The following is a 12,127-nucleotide window of genomic DNA, read 5'->3' on the forward strand; positions in this document are numbered from 1 at the left end:
AAAATGAATTCTGTAACAAAAGACAAAGAAGGGCATTATATAATGATAAAGGGATCAATAAAGGAAGAGGATATAACACTTATTAACAAATATACACATAATACAGAAGTATGTAAATATATAAAGCAAATATTAACAGATAAATGGAGAAATTGACAATATTACAATATTAGTAGGGGACTTTAACACCTCACTTACATCAATGGACAAATCATCCAACAGAAAATCAACAAATAGTAGTTTTAAATGACATATTAGTTCAGTTGAATTTAATATATATCTATAGGACATTCCATCCAAAAACAGCAGAATACACATTCTTTTCAAGTGCATGTGGGTTGTTCTCTAGGATAGATCACATGTTAGGTCACAAAACAAGTCTCAACAAATTTAAGAGGATAGAAATTATATCAAGCATTTTTTTTCCAATCACAGCAGTATGAAACTAGAAATCAATTACAAGAAGAAGAATGGGAAAAACACAAAATGAAGAGACTAAACATGTTACTAAAAACCCCTCAATGAAGAAATCAAAGATAAAATCAGAAAATACCTTGAGGCAAATAAAAATGGAAACACAACTTTCCAAAACCTATGAAACATAGCAAAAGCAATTCTAAGAGGGAAGTTTACAAAGATAGAGGCCTGCCCCTAAGAAACAAGAAAAATGTCAAACAACCTAACTTACCATCTAAAGGAATTAGAAAAAGAAGAAAAAATAAAGCACAAAGTAAGCATAAAAAAGGAAATAATAACATTCAGAGAGGAAATAAATTAGAGACTAAAAAAATAGAAAAGATAAAACCAGGAGCTGTTTTTTTGAAAAGATCAACAAAATTAATAAACGTTTAGCTAAAGTCATCAAGAAAAAAAGAGAGGACACAGATAAACAAAATGAGAAATGAAAGAGGAGAAATAACAACTGGTATCACAGATATACAAAAAAAATCATAAAACAATACTACAAACAGTTATATGCCAATGAACTGGTCAACCTAGAAGAAATGGACAAATTTCTAGAAACATACAACCTTCCAAGAATGAATCAGGAAAAAATAGACAAATTGAACAAACCAAAAACTAGCAGTGAAATTGAATTTATAATAATAATAAAAACTCCCAGCAAACAAAAGTCCAGGAGTGGACAGATTCACAGGGGAATTCTAACAAACTTTTAGAGAAGAGATCATACCTATCTTTCTCAAAATATTGCAAAAAATTGAAGAAGAGGTAACACTCCCAAATTCATTCTACAAGGCCACCATTAGCATAATACCAAAATCAAACAAAGACACTACACAAAAAGACAATTACTGGTCAATATCTCTGACAAACACAGATGCAAAAATCTTCAACAAAACATTAGCAAACCAGAGCTTCCCTGGTGGCGCAGTGGTTGAGGGTCCGCCTGCCGATGCAGGGAACACAGGTTCGTGCCCCAGTCCGGGAAGATCCCACATGCCGCAGAGCGGCTGAGCCCATGAGCCATGGCTGCTGAGCCTGCGTGTCCAGAGCCTGTGCTCTGCAACGGGAGAGGCCACAACAGTGAGAGGCCCATGTACCGCACACACACACAAAAAAATTAGCAAACCAAATTCAACAATATATAAAAGGATTATGCACCATGATCAAGTAGGATTCATTCTAGGGATACAAGAATGGATCAATAGTCACAAATCAATCAGTGTGATACACCACATTAACAAGAGGAAGGAAAAAATCACATGATCTTCTCAATAGATGCAGAAAAATTCAACATCCATTCATGATAAAAACTCTTATCAAAGTTGATATAGAGGGAACATATATCAAAATAATAAAGGCCATTTATGACAAACGCACAGCTAACATCTTACTCAACAATGAAAAGCTGAAAGCTTTTTATCCAAAGTCAAGAACAAAACACACATGCCCACTCTCACCAGTTCTATTTAACATAGTATTGGAAGTCTTAGTCACAGCAATCAGACTAGAAAAAGAAGTAAAAGACATCCAAATTGGAAGGGAAGAAGTAAAACCAGCACTATTTACAGATGACATGACACTATATGTAGAAAACCCCAAAATTTACACCAAAGGACTATTAAAACTAATAAATGAATTCAGTAAAGTTTTAGGATACAAGATTAATACATAGAAAGCTATTGCTTTTCTATACACTAATAATGAACAATCACAAAGAGAAAGCAAGAAACAAACCCATTTAAAATCACATCAAAAAGAATAAAATACCTGGGAATAAATGTACCAAGGAGATGGAAGACCTTAACTCTGAAAACTATAAAACACTGATGAAGGAAATTGAAGATGATCCAAAGAAATGGAAAAATAACCCATGTTCATGGATTGGAAGAATTGATATTGTTAGTGTCCATACTAACCAAAGCATCTACAAAAATAACACAACACCTATCAAAATACCCATGACATTTTTCACAGAACTAGGACAAATAATCCTAAAATATATATGGAAACACAAAAGACCCTGAATTGCCAAAGCAATCTTGAGAAAAAAGAACACAACTGGAGGTATCACGATCCCTGACTTCAGACTATACTACAAAGCCACAGTAATCAAAACAGCATGTTACTGTCACAAAAACAGACACATAGATCAATGGAACAGAATAGAGATCCCAGAAATAAATGTATGCTCTTATTGTCAATTAATCTTCAGCAAAGGAGACAGAACATAAAATAGAGAAAAGACAGACTCTTCAAGGAATGGTGTTGAGAAAACCAGACAGATACATGTAAAAGAGTGAAATTAGAACATTTCCTCACACCATATAAAAAATAGACTCAAAATTGTTTAAAGACCTAAATATAAGACCTGAAACCATAAAATTCCTAGAAGACAACATAGGCAGAACACTCTTTGACATAAATCATAGCAATATTTTTTTTGGATTTCTCTCCTAAGGCAAAGGTAACAAAAGCAAAAATAAATCAATTGGACCTAATTAAACTTAAAAGTTCTTGCACAGAAAAGGAAACCATCAACAAAACAAAAAGACAGCCTACTAAATGGGAGAAAATACTTGCAAATGATATGACTAATAAGAGGTTAATATCCAAAATATATAAATAGCTCATACAACTCAATATCAAAAAAAAAAAAACCTGATTTAAAAATGGACAGAACCTGGAGGCCATCACCACCACTGTTGTGCGGTCGAAGCACCAGCCTGCACCATGATCTACTGCCAGCAGAAAGGGAAGGATTGAATCATATTTGTTCCCAAAGAAGACCATGAAACTCCAAGCAAATTGGAGCTGGTGGCCAGTTGGAGCTGGGGTCTCTTCTCCTCGTACAGACCCCAATGATCTGTACGAGGAGAAGAAACTGATCCTGCCAAATGGAGACATCAACTGGAACTGCCTGTGCCTTGGGCGGATGGCCAGTGGTCCGTGTGGGAAACTTTTCAAGGTGGCCTTTTCCTGCTTCCTCTACAGCATGGAAGATGTCAAGGGGTCAGACTGTGTAGACCAGTTCCAGGCCATGCAGGGGTGCATGCAGAAGTACCCTGACCGCTATTTCCAGAAGGAGGAGGAGAAGCCAGGGGATCGTTTAGAGGAAAGAGCTGCCTCTGAGGTCACTGCAACCATAGAAGAGGAGGGGTCCAGCTAATGATGGCCCTGGGATGCTGGGCTCCAGCCTCCTTCAGAGCAATATGAACGTCTTTGAGAAAGTGTCTTTCCTTCTGTTTTTATGTGCACTGTAATGTACAAAATAACTTATTGTGCTGATCGGGGTCTTGGCCCCTTGACATATACACTGAAAAATGGGGTTGTGTGTATACTCCTGGGGTTGTGTGTATACTCCTGGGTATATATCCCCCAAAAAAACTAAAAACACTAATTCAAAAAGATACATGCACCCCAATGTTCATAGCAGTGTTATTTACAATTGCCAAGATGTGGAAGCAACCTAAGTGTCCATCAACAGAGGAATGGATTAAGAAGATGTGGTACTCATAAACAGTGGAATACTACTCAGCCATAAAAAAGAATAAAATTTTGCCATGTGCAACAATATGGATGAGTTGGAGGGTATTATGCTAAATGAAATTAGTCAGATAAAGACAAATACTGTATGATATCACTTATAAGTTGAAACTAAAAAATCAACTAGTGATATAACAAAAAAGAAGCAGACTCACAGATACAGAGAACAAACTAGTGGTTACCAGTGAGGAGAAGGAAGGACTATATAAGGGTAGGGGATTAAGAGGTACAAACTACTATGTATAAAATAAGTTACAAGGATATATTGTACAATACATGGACTATAGCCAATACTTTATAATAAATATAAATGAAGTATAACCTTTAAAATTGGGAATCATTATATTATACACCTATAACATATAATATTGCACATCAACTATACTTTAATTAAATAAATAAAAATATGTGTGTGTGTGTGTGTATATATATATATATATATAGCTGGGTTCATAATTCTGAAATTAAGGTACAGAATCAAGCATTTATCTTGCCTCTCCTTTATAAACTGTTTTTCATATTTACCAGATAAAGAAGTCCAGCTAATTCAGAAAGAACGATTAACTTAGAAAAATGTCATTTTGCAACCCCAGTGAAATAATGATCTATACAATAATCATCAATGGCTGTTAAGACCATTAGGAAAAGGTTGACACCTAAATTCCACTGATCAATCTTAACATCACTAAAAGTGGGACAAACAGGTATTACATCCCTCTTGATGTGATACAATAGCAAGTACCCACACTGCCTGTGAAATATTCTTGCCTCCCCCAGCATAATTAAGCCTAAATTTCATGTTTTAGACTCAGCTACAAGTTAACAAGAAATATGGAGTTGTAGAAACAAGTTAAACAATACCACGGAGATATAACCAAAACAGTCCAGGATGCAGGAAATCAACAGGAAAAATGACTCATCTCTTCAATAAATAAATGTCTTGGTAAAAAAAAAAAAGAAGGAGAGGAAACTGTTAAACAATAATAGAGACAGAAGAGATAAATCAACCAAATTCTATAAAGGACCTTGTTTGGGTCCTGATTGAACAAATAGGACAATTAACAAATTTTGAGACAATCGAAGAAATTTGAACACAGATTGGAATAATATTTCAAATAATAATTTTGTTAGGTGTGATAATACTATTGTGGTTATATTGTTCTAAAGCCTATATCTGTTAGAAATGAGGTATTTATAAGTAAAATTACTGTGGCCCAGGAGTGCAGACTGGTTAAACACAATTGGCAAAATATTGAGAATTATTGGGGCTGGGTGATAGTACCATCACGATATGCTTCCCTCTAATTCTGGATATGTTTGAAATTTTCCGTAATAAAATATTTTAAACAAAGTTGAAATGAAAAAGACCATGTGCCAGTAAAATCTGACTGTTGAGACCTGAGGCTTATAAAATCCTTTCAGAAACTGAAATCCCTTGCAATTTTATACTATGCAAGAATGATCCAAATATCAATGTGTATTGTTATTCTGCTGAGCTAACATTTGCCTGTTTGCCGTGTCTTTGTAAGAATTCATAATAACTGGAGCCATCCAGCAATCTGTGAAGAGCTTCTTGTCTTTACCATTTGGGAGAGAATAAACAGATTACTAGACTCACTAAATCACCCATACACCCCCATCTTTAAGCAGGTGAATGACTATGATGATGGGATTAAGCTTCACAACCAATTACACCATCTGACTCAGATTTCTTGAGACAAAACAGAAGGATAGGAAACATAAGTAGTGTCTGTGTGCAGTCAAATGTACAAACATTTCTCTAGCTACTCCACCACTGCACAGAGTTTTAATATGTAGTCTGAGAGCATAAACTGCAGATACCAATATTGTATGTGTGTCTGAAACATGACAATTTAGCAGCCGCTCTGGTGCTTAAACAATTTAGGAGTTTCATTCCAATGAAATCCAAATGGGAGAAGCATCCAGCAGTCAGGAATACATGAGGTTTTCTCTTTCTCAATTCCCCTCTCACACCTTTGGGACCTGGGCTCATTCCGGAACACCCCACAGCTTCCTCACAATGATCTACACCTGCAAGCTTTCCTATGTCCATACTCTGCCCCGGTCAAACCATACCCCTACTACCACCTCCATCACCACCATTGCCACCACTTCTGACACACACACACACAAACACACACAGCGGAATTCTTACTTCTTGCACATGGTATAATAGCAGTAGATCTCAACATGTGGTCCTAAGACAGGGAGCAGCTGCATCACGTGGGAACTAGTTAAACATGCAAGTTCTTGAGCCCCATCCCAGACCTATGGAATCAGAAGCTCTAAGGTGGGAACTAGCACTCCAAGTTTTAATAAGTCCTCCAAGTGACCCCTGTGCACAGGAAAGTTTGTGAAAAGTAGAGGAGTGTCATGCCCACAAATGAAGGGTAAATTTGGGGGTTCTGCAGATTCTTCTAATTCTTAAAAATCTAGTGCTGAGTGTGTATGAGACATTCCCATTTTATACAAGAAGGAAAGTGAATAATTAAGAAATCAAAACACACACAGTCAATGTGAATTCATTACAGAAAACATGGAGGCGGGGTGAAACAGGCCATATAATACAAAACAAGTGTTAACAAAACAAGTGTTAAATGACTGTTATTGTTTCAGCACATCTTCCAAATTGAGGTTAATTTAACATTGGTTTGCGTTGAGTCAATCTATCAACAAGTGCTAGTTGAACACCTTTGATGTCCTTTTCTTCAAAGCACACCAACCAATGGAGACACCCAGAAAGACAGTTTTGGGGGAATTCTCTGAAGGATTTAGGATTTAAATCATAATATGAGTAATGTGTATGTATCTAAGTGATACTACAGTTAACTTTAAAGGGGTTACTAGAAAGTGAAAAAATTACAAGGATATTCTCTCCTATGCCTCTGTCTAGAGTATAGAAGAAAAATCTATATTTTTAAAGGAACAAACATAAGGGAAACAATGTCCAAAGACTGAATTTCTACTCTGCATCTCAGTTTAAATGTGAAATATGTTGTTGCTAAACTTGGACTCAAAATCAGGTATGCCTCTTACTGAGCTCTGTTTACTGGGTACTGCAGAGAAGCCAGATCATGGAATCCAGTTCTTTGGAAAATCTCCAGGGAAAGAATTTCTAGAATGAGGATTCCGAAGTATGAATATGTGTGTTATGTTTCTAATTTCCCAGAATACATGTGATTTCTCATAATTAAAATGCCCAGGATTTTTCTTCTACTATGATTTTTATTAGGTTATAAAACTGGTGGGATAATTATTCATGCTAAAAAGAATTATTTTCAGTTTTAAGCTACCACCATATTTCAAACTCTTTTCAATTTCTCTTAATTGTGGTGAGACTGTATTTATAAATGTAGAATAAAGTCTCCCAGATAATAATATTTCAAATACTCCCTGCCTTCTTTTTAATTAATAAACCCAAAAGTCATCTTTTGCAGAAATAGCTGCCTTAAGCTTCAAAAAAATTTTCAGCTTAAAAGTAACAAAGTTCAACATTTTATGGTCGACTGTTTTATTACAAATTTATGTGGCAGTAGGAAAAATCAGAAAATTGAACCCAAGAAATTCAAAAGATGCTAAAGGGAACATTCTCCTCCCTCTACCCCACCCACCTTAAACTTTTACAGAATACAAAAAATTCTTATTTTCCCTCTCTACCGTAACTTACTTAAATTTTATTGAAGGCCTTTATTATTATTATCATATATAAATAGTTAGAATTGACTTTATTTCTGTGGAAATAAACAAAGACCAACCAAATGAGAAAAATCAAAGGCTATTTATTCAGAACCCGGATAAGAAGTGAGTCAGGGGCTTCCCTGGTGGCGCAGTGGTTGAGAGTCCGCCTGCCGATGCAGGAGACACGGGTTCGTGCCCCGGTCAGGGAGGATCCCACATGCCGTGGAGCGGCTGGGCCCGTGAGCCATGGCCGCTGAGCCTGCATCCGGAGCCTGTGCTCCGCAACGGGAGAGGCCACAGCAGCGAAAGGCCTGCGTACCGCAAAAAAAAAAAAAAAAAAAGAGTCAGCCACTGTCACTTGCATCTTGGCAAAGATGCAAAAGCAGGCAGAGGTGTAGGAAAGCTTGATTGTACAAAAAAGGAGGCTTCACGTGTACCCTGATTGGAGGCTGTGGGCTTGGGGAAGCTGGAGGAGCGATAACTCATAGCAAGGTATCTTATGTGATTGGTTAGGGGTGCATATTTGTTTTTCTCTAGTTGGTCCTAAGTTGGAAGTGGGGACAAAAATTTGGGAAGCTGTCAGCTTTTAATCAAATCCTGCCCATTTGGGGCTGGCTGTTACAGAAGTTACTGTTTAGCTTCTTAGATTGTTATTAGAAATAGTAGTCTGAATTCTAACAAGTCTGACTTATGGCAGGCTGGCTGCCTGGACTGTTTATTGTCAATGAAAGGGTTGGTTTCCTTGGCAGGTTGCTGTAGGTTGTGGGTCGGAGTTCTATTTTTATATAGGGTATGGCGGTTGTCTGTTTCTATGTTTAGTCTCTCATTTCCAAGTTAATTATAATTTAATGAGTAGCTACAATATTGATGTAGTTCAGATCCAGAATGGGGCGCCCACCTCTGTGGAAATTTAGGCCCAGCAACCAGAGGAGGTATCGTACAGTTCCCACATGTATGAGGGCCTATCCAAGCAATGACAATCTGGGCTCTTTTAAGAGACAAGTTGGAGTGAGACGGGACCACAAAGAAAGTTTTGAAAAGAGTATGGCACAGGCAGGTGCTTCCCAGGAAGCAACAGTAAGATAAATCAACAAAGCCAGCAATCTTACTATATTTTTTTATACTGCATAGTTTTCATTATTTTATTTTTTAAATTATTTTTTATTGGAGTAAGTTGATTTACAATGCTGTGTTAGTTTCTGCTGTACAACAAAGTGAATCAGCTATATGTATACATATATCCCCAAATCCCCTCTCTCTTAAGCGTCACTCCTACCCTCCCTATCCCACCCCTCTAAGTGGTCACAAAGCACCGAGCTGATCTCCCTGTGCTATGAGGCTGCTTCCCACTAGCTATCTATTTTACGTTTGGTAGTGTATATATGTCCATGCCACTCTCTCACTTTGTCCCAGCTTTCCCTTCCCCCTCCCTATGTCCTCAAGTCCATTCTCTACGTCCACATCTGTGAGGAAGGGCATTAATTCTGATAGCTTCAGCAAGAGAACTGCCACCCCCACTGATAATGTGAGTTACCCCCTTGACTCAGCCAAGAGGTCATGGTGATGGACATTCCAGGGGTATTTCTGGGTGTGGTCAGAGCAGAGACACTGTCCTTACCACTTCATATGTTAATTTGCCCCTGCCCCCTTCCAGGGTAACATCTGCTTTAGGTTAAAAAAAGAGGGGTGGACATTTAATGTACCTTTTTTACCATTTGAATTTTTCACAATAGTTAAGCCTATTTCTATGGTGGTAAATTAACAGATGCTATTTGGGGAAAAAATATCTAAAATTCACATATGACATACCACAAGTATGGTAAATTGTTTACTAAAATGGCTAAATAATATAAAGGCAGACTTCCGGGTAAGATGGCGGAAGAGTAAGACGCGGAGATCACCTTCCTCCCCACGGATACACCAGAAATACAGCTACACGAGGAACAACTCCTACAGAACACCTACTGAACGCTGGCAGAAGACCCCAGACCTCCCAAAAGGCAAGAAACTCCCCACATACCTGGGTAGGGCAAAGCGGAGAGATCCCCACACAGAGGATCAGTGCCGAGCGGCACTCACCAGCCCGAGAGGCTTGTCTGCTCGCCCGCCGGGGCGCGCAGCGCTGGAAGCTGAGGCTCGGGCTTCGGTCAGAGCGCAGGGAGAGGACTGGGGCTGGCGGCGAGAACTCAGCCTGAAGGGGGCTAATGTGCCACAGCTAGCCGGGAGGGACTCCGGGAAAACTCTGGAGCTGCCGAAGAGGCAAGACACTTTTTCTTCCCTCTTGGTTTCCTGGTGCGTGAGGAGAGGGGATTAAGAGCGCTGCTTAAAGGGGCTCCACAGACGGGCGCGAGTCGCGACTGAAAGCGCGGAGCCCAGTGACGGGCGTGGGACGCTGGGGCTGCTGCTGCCGCTGCCAAGAAACCTGTGTGCGAGCGCAGGTCACTGCTCACAACGCCCTTCCGGGAGCCTGTGCAGCCCGCCACTGCCGGGGTCCCGGGATCCAGGGGCGGCTTCCCTGGGAGAACGCACAGCGCGCCTCGGGCTGGTGCAACGTCACGCCGACCTCTGCCGCTGCAGGCTCGCCCCGCACTCCGTGCCCCTCCCTCCCGCCCGGCCTGAGTGAGCCAGAGTCCCCGAAGAGGCTGCTCCTTTAACCCTGTCCTGTCTGAGCGAAGAACAGACGCCCTCCGGCGACCTACACGCAGAGGCGGGGCCAAATCCAAAGCTGAGACCCAGGAGCTGTGAGAACAAAGAAGAGAAAGGGAAACCTCTCCCAGCAGCCTCAGAAGCAGCGGATTAAATCTCCACAATCAACTTGATGTACCCTGCATCTGTGGAATACATGAATAGACAACACATCATCCCAAATTGAGGAGCCTGGAGTCAGTGCTGTGCCCCTGAGGTGGGAGAGCCAACTTCAGGACACTGGTCCACAAGAGACCTCCCAGCTCCACATAATATCAAACGGCAAAAATCTTCCAGAGATCTCCATCTCAACACCAGCACCCAGCTTCACTCAACGACCAGCAAGCTACAGTGCTGGACACCCTAAGCCAAACAACTAGCAAGACAGGAACACAACGCCACCCATTAGCAGAGAGGTGGCCTAAAATCATAAAAAGTCCGCAGACACCCCAAAACACACCACCAGACGTGGACCTGCCCACCAGAAAGACAAGATCCAGCCTCATCCACCAGAACACAGGCACTAGTCCCCTCCACCAGGAAGCCTACAAAACCCACTAAACCAACCTTAGCCCTGGGGACAGACACCAAAAACAACGGGAACTACGAACCTGCAGCCTGCAAAAAGGAGACCCCAAACACAGGAAGATAAGCAAAATGAGAAGACAGAAAAACACACAGCAGGAGAAGGAGCAAGATAAAAACCCACCAGACCTAACAAATGAAGAGGTAATAGGCAGTCTACCTGAAAAAGAATTCAGAATAATGATGGTAAAGATGATCCAAGATTCTATTTTCCAGATCCAAAATCTTGGAAATAGAATAGACAAAATGCAAGAAACAGTTAACAAGGACCTAGAAGAAATAAAGATGAATCAAGCATCAATTAAAAACACAATAAATGAAATAAAAAATACTCTAGATGGGATCAATAGCAGAATAACTGAGGCAGAAGAACGGATAAGTGAGGTGGAAGATAAAATAGTGGAAATAACTGCTGCAGAGCAAAATAAAGAAAAAAGAATGAAAAGAACAGAGGACAGTCTCAGAGACCTCTGGGACAACATTAAACGCACCAACATTCGAATTATAGGGGTTCCAGAAGAAGAAGAGAAAAAGAAAGGGACTGAGAAAATATTTGAAGAGATTATAGTTGAAAACTTCCCTAATATGGGAAAGGAAATAGTTAATCAAGTCCAAGAGGCACAGAGAGTCCCATACAGAATAAATCCAAGGAGAAATATGCCAAGACACATATTAATCAAACTGTCAAAAATTAAACACAAAGAAATCATATTAAAAGCAGCAAGGCAAAAACAACAAATAACACACAAGGGAATCCCCATCAGGATAACAGCTGATCTCTCAGCAGAAACTCTACAAGCCAGAAGGGAGTGACAGGACATAATTAAAGTGATGAAGGAGAAAAATCTACAAGAAAGATTACTCTACCCAGCAAGGATCTCATTCAGATTTGATGGAGAAATTAAAACCTTTACAGACAAGCAAAAGCTGAGAGAGTTCAGCACCACCAATCCAGCTTTACAACAAATGCTAAAGGAACTTCTCTAGGCAAGAAACACAACAGAAGTAAAAGACCTACAATAAAGAACCCAAAACAATTAAGAAAATGGGAATAGGAACATACATATCGATAATTACCTTAAATGTAAATGGACTAAATGCTCCCACCAAAAGATACAGATTGGCTGAATGGATACAAAAACAAGACCCA

The 12,127-nt window shown here is 39.6% G+C and overlaps 1 pseudogene; it reads left to right on the forward strand.

Annotated features, from left to right (window-relative positions):
- Positions 1-3,195: 3,195 nt before the first annotated feature.
- LOC132491128 (mitochondrial intermembrane space import and assembly protein 40-like) lies at positions 3,196-3,631 on the forward strand (annotated as a pseudogene).
- Positions 3,632-12,127: the final 8,496 nt, after the last annotated feature.

Source organism: Mesoplodon densirostris, chromosome 5, assembly GCF_025265405.1.
Source record: "Mesoplodon densirostris isolate mMesDen1 chromosome 5, mMesDen1 primary haplotype, whole genome shotgun sequence".
Taxonomy (NCBI): Eukaryota; Metazoa; Chordata; class Mammalia; order Artiodactyla; family Ziphiidae; genus Mesoplodon; species Mesoplodon densirostris.